The following is a 16,708-nucleotide window of genomic DNA, read 5'->3' as shown; positions in this document are numbered from 1 at the left end:
AGAAAACACCTTGAGTCCCCCCTACATAGATGTCTGGAATTTCCTTCTTGCTTGCCCTCATCCCAGCTTGTCTGGGGACACAAAAGACTAGTGTGAAACCGTTTGTGAATGAGGTGAGGCAGAGTCTTTGAGATGCGTAAGTATGGTAGGTGACATCACCTCCTCCTCATTTTGACAGAGATGAAAACACCTATCCCCCCTTTTGCTCACTGTCAAATACCATATGTCAGCTAAGCCTAGTTATGTGACCCAGAATACAGGCGCTGCAGGCACCAAATGGTGAGAAAAAGAAAATGGCAACTTTCTAAAAGTGTCATTTTCAGAATTATGAATTAAAATCCAACTTTTCTATTAAAAAAGGTTTTAAATTACATGTCTTTAGGCAACAATATTGACATCCCTGCCTGCTCCCAATGGAAGGTTACCACTTATTAAATGTAATAAGGTAACCCTATGTTATCTTAAGGGAGATGCAGGCCTAGTTTTTCACTAACAGCACATGTAAATGTTAAAAGTACATGTCCAACAGTTTAAATACACTGCAACATGCCCTCTGGCCTGGTAGGGCCTACCCTGACTTACAAGTTCTAAAAAGAAAGGATTAGGCCTGGCAAAAGGTTTTTTGACAGGTCAAAATAGCAGTTTAAAACTATACAAACAGGCTGCAGTGGTAGGCCTGAAACATGTTTAAAAGGCTACTTAAGTGGGTGACACAATCAGTGCTGCAGACCCACCAGTAGCATTTAATTTACATGCCCTGGGTACCTGCAGTACCAATTGACTAAGCAGTTACAAGTAAATGTGCCAAATGGGTATGAGCCAATTTCATCATGTTTACGGGAGACAGCACAAGCACTTTAGCACTGGTTAGCAGTAGGAAAGTGCATAGAGTCATAGAAGCCAACACAAATGGCTTCAGAAAACAGGAAGGAGAACCCAGAAGGTTTGTGGATGACCTTGCCGAAATGGCCAAGTCCAACATTTGGTAATTAAGGAATATTTGTAATGTAAATCATGGCAATACAAATTGTGGTGTGATTAGAGGATGTCACGATTAACAAACTTTGTCTTCCTTGTTAATACAGCAACACTAAAAATTGCTCCTCGACATGCCTACGGTGTCTATTTTGCACAATGATAGCGTGACTCATTGAAAGGGAGTCTTAGCCTCACATTGAAGTTTTATATGCAGACTTTCTAATTGAAGATGAAGGAAGAGAAGGATAAGAAAACAGTGGCAAAGGGAGAAATCACGTATGAAAAGGAACCTGTTAGTGCGAGATGGATACAGGAAGATTATATCACACACAGAATCACTCACAACGCTTCTTACTTCAGTCTTCAGTGGCTTTTAAATCAATTCTCTCTAGTGACTTTCCACATTTTCCCAATCTCTGATTAACTCCACAATCCTTCTCAAATTTGCTCCCATTTGGGTAATGGTCTCCTTTCACATTTCAGCTTCTTTCATCACCCATTTATATGACTTACAGATCCTCCATTTGGGCAAATCCACGGCCACTAGCTACCCTCTTCAGCTTCTCATATGGACCGCAAGCTCACTTTCCTGCTTCCAAATTCAAAAACAGCATCTCATCAAATGTCAACTTCGAAGTCATATTACAATTAATACTTTAATTAATAAGTTGGTGTAGATTCACTTTAATCATTGAAACAACATTTTGAGCATTTTGTGTTACACTCTTCTGTGGTTCTCCAGACTCAAAGTCGCCATCCTTACCGGACTCAATTATAACTCTACAAACTCCTTTTAAGTTGGTGTCCTCATCATCTTCATCAGAGTCACTCTTTTTCTCCTTTTTCTTCATAAGCGCCTTTGATTCACCCTTCTCATCGAAGGGAACATACCCACAGTTTACAACACTTCAGTACGCCAGGCCTTTTTCGTCATGCACAACTTAGAATCCATATAATCATGTACAGCTTTACCAATTTGACCCTTCAACATTTTATTCTGTGCCTCCAGGTTAGCTGGCCATAGTATCCCATTCATTTAATGCTTCAAATGGTGCAGGTCTTGGTTGTGTAGTGTATTCAATAAACGTCATCTCCGGGAAGCAATTTTATTCTACCCAAAATAATCACACTGAGAAAATAGTAGCTTCTTGTCATCCTCCTTAGTCTTGTGCCAATCCTTAATCTATAAGCAAGTATGCATCCCATCATTCACAATATAAAAACATATGAGTGACCTGTACACTCAAGAGGACCAGGGTGTTAACAATAGGCTTAGAGCAAAAAGGCGGACCAGGAGATTTTCATGAATAGGTCCAGCACACTTCTTCTTTATAGATACAAGATCAGCGAATAAGGGAGTTTGCAGTTCCTTGAAGATTCAAATAAGGAACAAAAAAGGGGGATTTTTTCTCTGTTGCAGTATGGGCGGAGTACTCCATATAGGAGCAGGTGACCTCACACACCACAGAGGGTATCATGCTTCGTCGTATGGCTTGCTCCTCGTCAGGCCGGCGCTGCAATGCCTGACGGGCACCCACAAAGGGGCCCTTTACAGGATATCTTTTTCATAGCCGCCTAGTGAGGTGGGCGTATGTAGATGATACTTTGTAGTGTCTGTAAAGTGGTGTTTGTACTGGAAGTGATTAAAAATAGGTTTAGCGATATTACTGGTAGAATAATTTTATTGATTGAGCTCACTAACCTACTAAAAAAATGTGGTGATCAGTTAGGGTGCAATGTTCCTAATAAGCCTCAGAAATATCATATTTTAAAAGTATATGGTCGACATGTTTCTCGCCTTTGTCTGTCTGCTCAGATCAGGCTGCGATTCTTCAGGACCTTATGGTGAAAACTACACTACTCAACGACTTGATTCCCAAGCTTTAATCAATGTGATTGTGGAAATCAGTCCATAAACTGATCACTTAGGCAATAAACTGGATCTTGACCTGGATAGGAAGTACCCAGATTGGGTGACTGTTGCCCCCTCGAAGATATGGCAGAGTATGGTGCTTATTAGGGTCATGAATGCGTACTGGTGTCCTCCGTCAAGCCTACTCCGGCTCTGCTTACCTTGGTCCTATAGGAGTACTTCTCCCATATGGGAACACAGAAAAAAATCCCCTTTTTTTCATTTTTGGAACCTTCAAAGAACTGCACAGTCCCTTGTTCGCTAACAATGGATAAGCAACAGTGTTTAAATAGGATATATTCATGTAAAGACATCATTATTTAAAAAGTACTCCTAAAAATGGATTGTTATATGGAAAAATTCAATGAACCACAAGAAGGCCAGTTCAGTAGAAACTTTTTTATTAACAACACCATTTATTAGCAACATCAATAAATGAAAAAAATATATATAAGTGCTCAATGTGTACAGTGAACCCACAGTGCACGAGAAACTTGTCTGAGAGGCGTAGTGTAGTGAACAGAAATAAAGGGAAACGAAAAGAATGGGATAATTTTACAGCGTGTGCAATTGACTTCAGAGATAGTCATTTGTAATTATTCCAATGCATATCGTTGAGTTAATTAAAGAAATCTTTGAATTATTGTCAATGGCCTTTTGACCTTCCATGGTTCAACAGGGCATCATCAGGACAAGAGAAAATAACTGAGCACGAGAAAAAAAATGCCAGGAGTTGGATTCCTAGGAAATTAAATCAATCTTGAGTACACCTGATCAAGAGGGGCTAAAGGCATATGGGGAAAAGCATCCATAGTACTCACTGAAAAGCCAAGGTCAGTTATACCCAGTCACTGACACAATTTGTTAACTCAAGCGAATGGGTGGATATACTATCTTGATCTGCACATCACTATACGTACAGAGGTCATGGAAATTTCAATAGGTCGCTCTCCAAACATTTGAGATTGGGTGCTAATACGGTGCCAAATACTCATCCACCCAGAGTATTATACTTTTGGAACTGCAAAGTAGCCCAAATTTGAATCCACCTCCTAGGCACTGCAGCACACCAAAGTACAGACACTACATAAATTACCCAAACAACAAAATCGTTGTCAAGGCAAAAGTATTCAATGTTGTTATGTCCATTCAACAGGTGTGTTCAATGACTCAAACAGCTCCACAAAGTGATCCAAATCCACGTCGAGACTTCAATAGTCAGTCTTTATTTCAAATTCATACAGCAGCCGACACGCGTTTCGCCCGGCAGGGCTTCCACAAGGCTGCAAAAATTACATATAAAAACATCAAATTATACCTAATCTTTCTAAACACTTTCATATAAAATCAGCTATTATCAATAAAAATATTTTTTCATCTCCAATGACTCTGAGAACATCTGTGTACAAAACCATCACCAATAAAACAACATGAACCAAGAAAAATAATTTTGAAAAACCCATCAGGGTTTTGTTCAAAATACAATGAAAAAGTGATGGAAATTAGTACCAAGACCACAAAAAGATATATTAGTATATGCTTATTGACCCCAACATGTGGAGTTAGGTTATTTGAGTGAAGAAAAAGGTGCCTGCTATAACCAACAGTAGACAGTTGATCCCTATAGCTCCCATATTAGTTCAAAGAGTGAGACAATAAGTTCTTACCTTTTGGAATAAATAATTATTTTATTTGGATATAATCAGTCGATCTTCTGTGGCACTTTTGTCCTTATTAGAAACATGTCTTTAGGATTCTGCAAGGGAATCCACATAGACGTAAACATTCAAGATCCATATACAGTTCACAAGAAAGAAAGGAAAGGAAACACCGCAAGTCTCGAAAAGCGAGAACGACACAAAGCCCATAGTAAGTGAATATAAAGTCTTACCAAATGTAAAATATAAAACATGTGGTGCCAGATCCAATCACCATTAATCCTAGCTTGTACATTCAGAACCGTTTTGAAGTGAACGGATAGTCAATCATAGGACCGTGTTACGTCCTCACTGTCAATAAAAACACAAAGCACTAGTCCATTTTGAACAATTTGTAAAGACCTGATGAAAAAGCAGATGTGAAAGTCCCTTGTCAATGTGCTGGAGCCGGATTTGGCTCAGAATGGTTTGTGCAAACTTATATAATTCTTTGAGGTACTGTATGATTTATGATGTTTTATCATGAATGAAATCTATTTTTACACTGTTGAATGTACATACCATTATTCACATCACATAGGCTGGACTTACATCTGGCGGTGGAGATTGTGCTTCTGCTAGCGACTTAGATTTAGACGTGCAGAAACTCGCAACCATTGTGTATACAAACAATGGTCACAATACACCACACAAACAAACATAACATAACCACAAAACAGTATATTTTCAAACACAATAATTCACATAATCAAAAACAATAAACCCATGTGTCTGTGTACCAGGAAACGGTTCTGCAATCAAATTCACCATGAGAGCAAAAGTACTTCAAGGCACTACACATTCAAACACCAAGATAGTCTTTGGTCGGTGCCGGCCTACCCTTGGACCTGAAATAGTGTACTCTATCCTCTGTGCACAAAATAAACTACCCCTGTTCCACTCCAAAATTAGTACATTCACAACTAGACTATTAAAGAAATCATAAACTCAACTTAAAATCAAACCTTATGTTCCACCCTTTGAACTTCCACAGACACCTTTCCCTAACGTGTGCTTTCCAAAATCAAAAATCTTCACATAAAATCCATATTCTCATGACACATGAATCACAACAATATTGAAACACACACCAACACCAATAGCCAATAATATTCCACACGTAAAACACAATACCCAAAAGACAACACAATAACACAACACCCGCCACAGAATACACTGCACTAGATACACCACATTTCACCACTGAGGCAGACTCACCAATCCACCTTTCAGACTGGACCACCACATTACCTCTCCACCAGACTCTTACCAGTCATCCCTTCACCATAGGGCAGCCCTCCTGTCCAAGGATCAACAATCCACAGGATCTTCCACAAAGATCCAATTATCTACTAATTAGCCCCTAATTAACCTTTGCTCTCATTCTCCACCAGAAACTGTTGGCGCATCAACCCAATTAACATTTAGGAAGGTTAGCTTGCTGGAATTGGAAAATCCAGTGATCAAATACTCAGCCAAGACCATTTAGAAAAATGGGCAATTAGGTTTCTACAGTTCTCAGTTGTGCATATTTATTCACATATCAAAGTTGGCATTACAGAAAGCAAACTTTAATCATAATCGGGGAATTAACAGAAAAGAAAATTAATAATACATCTTAACCACAAAACGACCGCGAGTGTCTAACCATCTCTACATAAAATAAACAGTATTTCTTTCTGTTCTGAACACAGTTGTCAGACTGGAATAATAATGTGAGCAATGCCTCTCTACAATAAAAAGCAGCTCTTCTAAAATGTGCAATGCTTCAATGCAAAACGTAAAAGTAGCCAAAGTCTTAAAGGTCTGATTATGTAAAGCAAATATGCAAATGTTAAAAGGAAAAATCAATATCACATATTTGCAGGTCCTTTCTAATGTGTGGACAAAGACAGCATGCAGCATTGTGGCATGTCATGGGAAAATGAAAATGGTACCAAAATGTTTCTTGCAACAAACTAATCAAATAGTTAATTTCTAAATGCCTACTTGCAAATGATTTTCATTGAACAGAAACATGACAAATGCAACTTAATGCAATGGACTCCTCTTCACATTCATAACAACGAAAAGAGCAACAGAGTTTTGACACATTAACCTTCGAACTGTTTCAATTACATCTCATTAGCTAAGGAAGCTAAAAAAATCGTTTTCTACATACAAATTTAGAGCCTCGATGAATTTCTGACAATCAAATGAAAAGAAATGCAAGCGCACAACTTTTAAATATACACTTTCAAAAATTCAGCCTGGTGGGGCCTGCTTATGATAACAGAACCAAAACAATATTAGGCAATTTTTTTCTAATGGAAAATACATTTCCTCATGGTCGTGAAACAAAGGGGCATAATGTCGAATCCAGACTAGGGGCCCGATTCACAGAACAAACTTAAGACAAAATCCTAAACTTAGTACCATTTTGGTATTCACAGAATGCACTTACTACTTCTGGTATTCACAGAATGAACTTACTACTTTTGCGATTCACAGAATAAACTTACTACTTTTGCTATTCACAGAATGGATTTACGACTCCTAACTTTACGTCCGCACTCGGGCCGGAAATTCCGGCCCGGAGGCGGAGCTTCCGGCCCGGAGGCGGGGCTTCCGGGCCGGAGGCGGAGCTTCCGGCTCGGAGGTGGGGATTCCGGCCAGTGGCGGATCTCCGCCACTGGCCGGAATCCCCACCTCCGGCCCGGAAGCCCCGCCTCCGGGCCGGAAGCTCCGCCTTCGGGCCAGAATTTCCAGCCCGAGTGCGGACGTAAAGTTAGGAGTCGTAAATCCATTCTGTGAATAGCAAAAGTAGTAAGTTTATTCTGTGAATACCAGAAGTAGTAAGTGCATTCTGTGAATACCAAAATGGTACTAAGTTTAGGATTTTGTCTTAAGTTTGTTCTGTGAATCAGGCCCTAGGTGTTTGGCAACCCCAGCATGCTGCAGCACTTGCGGAGCTGAGCTCCTAAGAAAAAAGGCAGCCCCTGCACTTTGTGTGTGGGTAAATTAAGCCTTAGAGAAAGACCAGTTCAACCCGGTCAATCCTTACCTATTACAATGCATAGTGATGGATCCCTAGTGTTCAGCTATAGCTCTGTTGCTCATCACGACCTTTACTGCATTTCATGAGCACCCTGGTTGGTCACTGAGTGAATATGATCTTTTATATAGAGCGCTACACCCTATGCAACATCCTTAAGAATTGGGGCCCTTCAACTATAACTATAATAATAAATGGGTGTAGGGAAGGATGAGTGATGCACAGCATAGAGTGAGCATTGTATGTTGTGGACGCATGCGCTCCAAAGCAGTTGGGAATCACTCACTTGTTGAGACTTCTTGAGATGCGAAGCACAGGCTAGTGGTGCTACTTCTCTGTGCAGAGACCTGGCTGCTCGCATTCTGGGCAGAGATCACGTTTATTATATGCAGATTCGTTTTTGCTCTGCTTTGCCAAGGGCAAAAGGCGGTGCAGAAGTCGGGTTGTTTAGACTGCAATGCCTGGCCTCCAGGTTTGTGCCATGCCAATACTGATTCCAACTCACCACCACCATTTCCAAGCCACTCCCTTGACAGCAGCTACCCTGTGCTTGGCACTAACAGCCTGGTGACAGGTTTATGCAATTCTGCTTTTTTATTTGCCTGGTGGTGACATGCTCCTTCCTCATTCTATTGTGCCTCTCCGTACGCCCAAAGAGAAAGGGAGGGACAAGCTTGTGGGTTGCACTTTCACAGAGTTTTGCCTTACTGAGCATGGCTGTGCCTGCGTAGAATGAGGATTGGTGCTCTCTGCAACCATGGAAGGGTTCTGAGCTTTGATATCACGGTCTGGCTAATACTTCATTTTCACGAAGGGACAATGTGTCAACATGGAGACAGCCTGAAGACCGGCTTTGCATTGTGATTCCCCCCTTCCAACTTCCGGTGCTCAATTCTGGTGTGGAAGGAAGGGAGGAGGGGTCAAGTTCCATGGTTTTAGATAAAGCGCAAGGCCGGCACTATGGTGGAGCTCTGGATCTAGGAACTCCTGTCTGAGCCTTCTTCTAGCTAGCATGGGGAACCAAATGTTGGTTTCCTTCCATTCTTTGTATAACCTTACTGCATCCATACATCTCCCTCTGCTTGTCTGCTCATTATCAACCCCTCTCACGTGCACAGTGTTTGACTGCACAGCATTGTGGCTTCCTTGATAGCTGAAGACTGGGTAGATGGGCGGCATGTGTCCAATCAGTGGTGTGGCTAAGCTTGGGAAAACTTTCAATGAACATTCAAGAGCCCATATGGTGTCCTGCCACACTTTGGCCCTGCAGGACTTGAATGAAGACAGCAAGAGCCAGAACAGTGTCATTTAAGATGTCTTGTGACATCTGAATCAACGTAGCCCTCTGCGGTCAGTTTGCAGCAACTGAATTCTCTGCTGAAGACTATGGAATCCTGTGACATATTTACATATTCTTGGTTCTCGATCAGAAGAGCAATGATTTTTCATGAGTTCCACTGGATTGTCACTCTTGGCGCTACCAGTTGCTGGCTCAAATTTATGGTTGTATGTCCCATATTTTTACTATGAGTCTGTACTGACATGTGCTCCTCCATAGTCATTGTCCTGCTGCAAAGCCAATATTTGATAGTGCCCTCTATGAAATACCACCTTTGAGCCTTTGACATTTTCCCCTCGGTATAATAAAGATTTTCCATAAGTCATCCTGATGTTCATGTCCACTGTCCAGGTGAGAATCAAGTCTTACCTAACCAATGCCATTATCAATGACAACCTGGAATGGACACACCAATGTGATTTAAGACATCCATTTCCTGTCAGTAAAAATACAATGCATATGTTCCATGAGGACAGCTAGTTGTTTGCCGTTGTACTGCAGAATTACGACTGCATTTAATGTCTATACACAGTGTAACTCCAGACTTATAGCTGCATTTAGTGTCTTCTAGAAAAGATTTACTACTTCGGAGTACGAATGTAGCAGCTTTTCTTCTCTAAATAATCTTCGTAAGACAGCAAGTACGCCTGTTGGTTGCACCCCAGGGAGATTTGGTATCATACCAGGGACCCCAGATGCTAGTGCAGCCCCTTCTGTGATATGGATGGGTTTTTCAGGGCACGTTTCATGCAAATTAATCAAGTCGGGATAAAAAGGGGGTGGCCCAAAGGTAACATTTTCCAATTTAATTCCATAGGATTCTTTGCTCCTCAATCTAGAAACAAGCATTGGTAATGCATCTGTTTCGCATATGTAATGAATAAAGAGCTGTTTTCATCCATCATTGTCCGGGAGAAGGAAAGAGTCCCTGACAGATAACACGGAAGGGGAGATGAAGTGGCCCAGAGGCTGGAGCTGCTAACTTGGGACCTGGAGATCCTGGTTCAAGTATCAGCTGTGCCATGGAATTGTCCTGTGATTCTATGAAAATCACTTAATCTCTCCAGGTGATAAATTGTTTTATAAATATGCTGCAATAGTAAAAGGCAAAACTAAATGAAAATATAGTTTCACCAAAGAGGATTTTCGGCGGCGCGAAACTGATAAGAGAAGCAGACAAGGAACATGCATTGAAATTTGCAGGAAAATATGCTACAACTAATAGAAATGGAGGAAAGTTAAGTGGCACACACAGGAACCAATGAGAAGACAGGAAAGAGAGGAGAGGCAGGATGTAAGTCCCTTTTAAGTTTATATTCAAAACAATAGATTTTTCAAGTACAGCGAAACCTAAAAAACAGCTGAAAGTAAAACTTAATTCAAGCACTTGTCTTTGCTTGGCTTGGTGTGAATTAGCGCCTAGATACCGCAGATAATTGTCGCACTTTATACATTTTATTTTCATTTAATTTCATTTTATAAATCAGTTTGAGGCATTAGCGTTCAGAAAATGAGCCCTTGTCTTGAAATAAATTTGAAAGGGCACATAAGATTTGGAGGGTAAGAACATCCTGACTCCAGACACATGCGAGGGACCCCAAATGGTACCTTTCTGTGTTTTCATTTGCAAAACGGGTGCAGGACCAGGTTAGGCCCTAATTATTATCTCTCTACATGCAGTCAGTTCCTGCTACATATGGCTGTAGGCCCCCTTTTTTCTTTTTTGTTAGTGTTTGCAGAATAATTTAACACCAGTATCATGGATGATGTCATCAATGTTGGTTTTTGAGATGTCACGAGTGATGTCATAAATTATGTCATTTAACATGTCATGAGTGATGTCATGTGCGTGGTCCTGAAGCAAGGCATGATGATGGTTAGCTTACCTACACTTTAACTGTGTTTTTTCAGTGACTATATATAGATGCACCTGGCTGATTTGTGTCTCAATGTACCCCAACCTTTTCCAGCCACCTTCCTATTGGGACTGCCCCGGTGTCTCAGTGCAGCAGGCCGGTCCCCGCCACCATCTGGCTCAAAAAGGGCCAGGAATAGCTGTGCAATCACAAAGTGCGCCTTGCTTTTCAGAAAGGTGTTTTTTGCTTTAACTGTGATGCGGGCATGCAGCCACCTTCACCTGAACTCCTAAAAAAAGAGAAAAAAGACCTCTTTGTGCAGCTGAGATCAAAAAGGAAGCAAGGGCAAGGGTGCCAGATGGATATTACCCTCAAGAGCTACACGGAACAGATAAAGCGCACTTGGTTTTACCGAAGGAAAAAAGTAACCAGGCTGGAGCCGATCCACGAAGATGAAAGGGCACAGATGAGGCATCACCCAATTAGCCCTGAGAAGAAAGGACTGGGCACAGGATATGTTTTCGATAACGAATTGTGAGTCAAGGATTCTGTACGTCTTATAGAAATCAGAGCTGTCCAACAGAGCGACCCAAGGCGGTGGAGGGAGGCAGGCAGAGGCTGGAGGACAGTGGTAAGACACACTTGAGAGCTCCATGCTGCTAACAGCAGGGATTAACAATGCTTTGCCCTCCAACCTTGCATGTCTCCACTTCAAGACCTTGGAATTTGTGCATAAGAAGGATTATTTCTTATACTGTATAATGCACAGACATGTCGCCTTTTAAGTCACCATGTTTTGACTTATTTTAATTGTACAGAAATACTGAAAATAGCTGGGCCACTGACAATTACAGAGTGTTTGTCAGTAATGGCTAAGAAATCTTGTCTAACAGGCAGTGCTAAATTTGTAAAAGAATAAGTGCCGGGCCCAAATGTTTGCTCAGAAGCCCGCCGCTGGCACTATCGAACGTTGGGAGTGACGAATACGAGGCTGCATAGTCTTGATTCTATCTTATCCACCACCAGACACTCCCTGGCTCTTTATTTCACTTTTCAGGTTATTTTTCTTCCTTTCTTTATCTCTTTCGGACGGTTGTTCTCTCTTTCTCATTCTCCTTCATTCCCATGCGTGTGTTTTCCTCTTTCTCGTTCTGAATCAAAGTCCGATGAGGAAAAATAAGTGTTGGTTTCCAAAAGTGCATGCTGTTGGGCCCCACCTGCAACCAGTGGCTCAAATTAGGCATTGCTAAAAGAAATTCAAACAAGCCAACCCCTCTGAAAGGCCAGTAATGGAATTATGTTTGTCTACTGTCAAGCAGAGGTACTAGACTTTATGAATGGTTCAGATTTCCCCAAAACTAGACTCGGCTTAGCCCACGCCATTTCCAAAAGAGCCCAACACTTGTTCTTTACTTGATGCAGTTGTCTTGGGTGTCTTTTAAGTTGCCATTAATTGCATTGTATTGCAATTGCATTTATATACCACTTACTAGCATGCTACTCCAGAACCCAAAAGGATTAGTGGTGAATTAGTATAGTGAAATATGAAATTAATTTGAGCAGTGGCTATGGTAGTCTGTTATTTGGATTGAGAAGGATAGTGGAGGTGTAGAAGAGGGAAAGGTTTGCATTTATATAGCGCTTGCTACCCCTGATGAGGTGTTGAAGCACTTTTTGGTGAGTTGCACGCTGCTCTGGAACCCAAGAAGGATTATTGGTAAATGAGTGTAGGGAAATATAAAATTAATTTGATTTGAGCAGTGTTCATGTTAGTCTGTTATTTGAATAGTAAAAGGATAGGGGAGGAGTAGGTTTGCATTTATAGTATTTGCTACCACTGATGAGGTGTTGAAGTGCTTTTTGGTGAGTATCATGCTACTTCTGAACCCAAACAGGATTAGAGAGGAATTAGTATAGGGAAATATGAAATTATTTGAGTGGTGGACATGTTAGTCTGTTATTTGGATTGAAAATAAATAGTGGAAGGATAGAAGAGGGAAGGGTCTAGAAAGGTTGTGTTGTTTCATGGAGTTCATAGCAGTAGGAGGGAGTTTGGGATGAGTAAAGGGGAGGTGGAGGGGAGAGTGTCAGAGGGAAGAGTTTAGAAAGGCTTGTTTGGGAGATATGAATAATAAAAGAGGTATGAGATGATGTAGGGAGGGGTAGAGGAGGATAGAGTCTAGAAAGGGTTATTTTGGGGATCATAGTAGTGGTATTGGTTTCAGGATGAATGAGAGAGTGGAGGTAGAGGATATATTAAGAGAGGTATAGGTGGTGCTTTGGAAAAGAGTAGTAGGATAAGGTTTGAGATGAGTCAGAGAGTTGAGGTAGAGGATTTATTGAGAGCATTAGAGGGTGAGTAATAGGGTAGTGCAGGGTAGTGCACTGGAGAGAGTAGTAGAATGAGGTTTGAGATGAGTAAGAGTGGAACTAGAGGATATATTGCGGAAGATATAGGGTGATACCGCTCAACCTTTTTTGTTGCCACTTTCATCCCGCAATCCCACCTGCAACAAGGCATCTTGAGTACAGCCATCAATGTCTTTGCATGCAATGCTTTTATCGTGTGTTGCTGTCAACTCACTGTATGGCTCAGAGAGGCTCAAATAGATAAAGGAACAAAGTGTACTTTTTATATGGCACACAAAGCGAGCTCAACTGTGTCTGGGGGCTTGGGCGACATATTGAAGAAGCCAGACGCTGTGCCAAGCTACATGCAGATCAGGAGGTTCTTGGCAAAAACAGGGCACTACAGGAGCACATGGTGTGCTTTGTATCCCGCTTCCTAGGCTCACCCTCAAAAACTGAAGAGCTACTTCTTTCTTCAGCACACAAAGCCTTTTGTGAATGCATTTCCACGCCACAGGTCATTAAAATATGAATCCCGGAAGCTAGAAATAAGATGGTTGTTGTACTGGTGCTCTGGAAGAAAAGATGAGAGGGATTTTGTACCGCTGGAAGCTTTCCAATAGGTGGCTTGTGTAAACTGACTTTGAAGCATCAGTCCATATGCCATTTGCAGACAGAGGGTGCAGGGGCCCATTTTTGTGCTGTCTTTACAGTAGTGGTTCAGTTGCTTGTATTATATTAGCCGGGGCTTGTTTCAGCACACATTGGGTGGCATCCTACTAAAAGAAAATCATAATACTACAATATATCAAGGACCAAAGTATTTACAATGGAAGAATATATAGATAAGTATAGGTTTACTTTACTTAACTCCACATATGTGTACCTTGACGATAAATATACTTTCGAATGGATGACACTCCAAAGAGCCTCCTAGGCCGCATGGCTGCAGGATCGGATCTTTGTGGGCCCACCCAGCCTTTCATCCCTCTGGGGTCAATAAAGTGAACATCATTGAGCTGAGTAACAATAAACATGTGTTATCCACTGCAAGGTATGCCAAGGGACAAACTTTAAGGATGCACAAAATTTGTGTAATATGTTTATGCAAAATGACGTGAAATTTAATGAAAACGACACACAATTATGTGAAATGTATATCCCGCATTTAGCGCTATATTTTAGTGTCCATCTTGGATGTATGCGAGGGCGGCTCTTCCGCTAAGGTGGATAAGCGTTGCCCCACTGCTCTATGAGAGGTTTAAAAATGGAAAATAAAATGATAATAACCAAGTGTTTATTGTTTTATTTTTCCGTGGCTCGTCTGGTTAGGGGCAGGGGCGGGCTCTAACAGGAACAGGGGAGGAGAGATAGGCACTCACTTAAGTGTGCAGGACTGTTTGGTCAACCCTCTCTAGCCAACCAAACAGTCCTGAGCACTTTGCATGTTCTTCCTCCAGGCTGTACTACAGCCTTTTTGAAGAACATGCCCAGGCCCCCAGTCCCTCTCTGAGCACCGAACCACAGTGCTCAGACCGATCACAACGCTGCTCAGCAGCATCCTGATTGGCTATGGTAGTCTGGAAGCCCCGGTGCTTCCTGTTCCTGGTTCCTGCCCCTGGAAGCAGGCAAAGAGGACTGAGTGGCGGCAAACAGCCTGCAGGTAAGTGCTTTTCATTTTCATTTTTGTTTTATTGTTTACCTCCACCTGAGCCCTCCCTTCCAGCCTCACCATTCCACTCTAATTAAGTTGCGGCCGCCACTGGATGTAAGGATGCATTTTGCACTAAAATAGCACCAAAAACACACGTACTAAGAATGACAGCCACACGTGTTCTGTCGTTTGTGTGATTCTCAACTTCCATGCTAAAATCTTGCCATTTACAGTACGTAATTATGTGATTTGGCTTAATGGCGTAATTTTGCAAAACAGGTGAACTGCAATATTTCCAATATTACCCAAATTTTGCGAGTCTATTTTAAATGTTGCCCGGGCTATTGACCATGTGATGTATGATGCACATGTTATGTTAAGGTTATGTGGAGTTAGAATAGTGACTCTAATATTACCTTGAAATTATTGTGGTAGTCAATATACGTGCAGGTCATTGTTTCTGTCCCTGATATTGCGACAAACAGCCATTCAGTGGTTGGCCTTCTTTAATTCCATCTACAAGCCATTGTGCCTGTCCTGTCTTTCACCATTTCTTCTATTTTCTTCAGCTTTTTTTCATTTCCCTCATCCATGGAGCGAGAGATGTATTGTGCTGAATGAAGGACCATTTTGGCCTAGTCACCACTGCAAACAGCTCAAATGTAACAGCCAAAGTGTTGACAGATGCTAGCAGAAGCATTTGTACTAAACCTTCTTAAAGTCAGCATGCCTCACCCACAGAAATGTCAAGAATTATCTGAATTCCTTCAGCGACCTGGCACACCCTCTCATCCCTCCTTCTTCACTATCTCCACGGAGCTGGGCTAATTGGTACATTGCACTTTGGTGGTTCTGTGGACTGCTGATCCCCCAGGAAAGATCTGGGCTATTCCTGTGTAGAAGAGCTAATCCCAAATGCAAATTGTTGTTAAAGACATCCATCCCTCGCATGTCTTTAAGAACATCCGATCTGAAAGAATATCTCCAAGCATGATGCAAGTCCCTCAGTGCCAGCTGCCTGATGGTAGCCTGCAATACTGCTGATCAAGCGAGCGAGAGAGAAAGAAAGAGAGGGTGAGAGAGAGAGAGAGAGAAAGATAGGGAGAGAGAGAGAAAGAGAGGGAGAGAGTGAGAAAAAAGAGAGAATGTGTGTGTGTGTGTGTGTGTATGTGTGTGTGCCCGCATATACGTGGGTGTGTACGTCTATGTGTGTTTGTGTGTGTGCCCGCATATTGTGTGTGCGTTTCTGCCTTTCAGCACATGTGCACATCTGTCAGTTCATGTGTGAAGAAGTAATTGCTTCTGCCCCCGCTGTGCTTGTTGTGTTTGTGAAGAAAGATGGCACTGCTGCAATGTCAAAAGAAGTTGGTAAATAATGATGCCCATTATTAAAGTGCAAAGTGACAATTGTTGCGCTCATTACAGACGGTCAGCACAACACACGAGTGGGCAAGTTTGGTTTTAGTTGGCTTGCCCTCGATGAGGTCGTTACAGGCTACCAGCACCCAAAGCGGACACCTCTCTCGGCAAGGGATGACGCGTCACCCTTGATATGGTACCCCCGGGGTACATTTCAGTATAACTGTAATGAAAATACCAATGCCTCAGAGCCCACATCAACAAAGCTTAACAGCATCTGACAGTCTTCTATCTGGCAACTTGAAACAACAGCTGAGGGGCGGTTTTGTTTCCAGCACGTCCGATCTCTGAGACATCGAGCCCAGCAACCGCAAGGACATGGATGGCCGCTAGAGGCGCTCCTGGGCGGCTGCTGGCTTGGCGTAGCACTGAACGATCTCCGGTCAAAGCAGCTGGAAGTGACGTCACTAAAGGAGGCTTGCACCATGATCAGACTCATTGCCTCCCCTCGCTCACCCCTTAGATGCGAT

At 42.0% G+C, this 16,708-nt stretch overlaps 1 protein-coding gene and 1 pseudogene across 2 annotated transcripts in view; both read left to right on the top strand.

Moving 5' to 3' along the window:
- The window catches only part of VWC2L (von Willebrand factor C domain containing 2 like), a 641,767-nt gene that overhangs the window by 320,540 nt on the left and 304,519 nt on the right, over nucleotides 1-16,708 (top strand). The window lies entirely within an intron of this gene.
- Nucleotides 11,082-16,708, top strand: part of LOC146857858 (NADH dehydrogenase [ubiquinone] 1 alpha subcomplex assembly factor 4 pseudogene) — a 73,288-nt pseudogene continuing 67,661 nt past the window's right edge.

The sequence above is a fragment of the Triturus cristatus genome, chromosome 3_2 (genome assembly GCF_964204655.1).
Source record: "Triturus cristatus chromosome 3_2, aTriCri1.1, whole genome shotgun sequence".
Classification (NCBI taxonomy): Eukaryota; Metazoa; Chordata; class Amphibia; order Caudata; family Salamandridae; genus Triturus; species Triturus cristatus.
The sequence above is the reverse complement of the archived record's forward strand: the minus strand, read 5'-3'. Positions and strand labels throughout refer to the sequence as shown.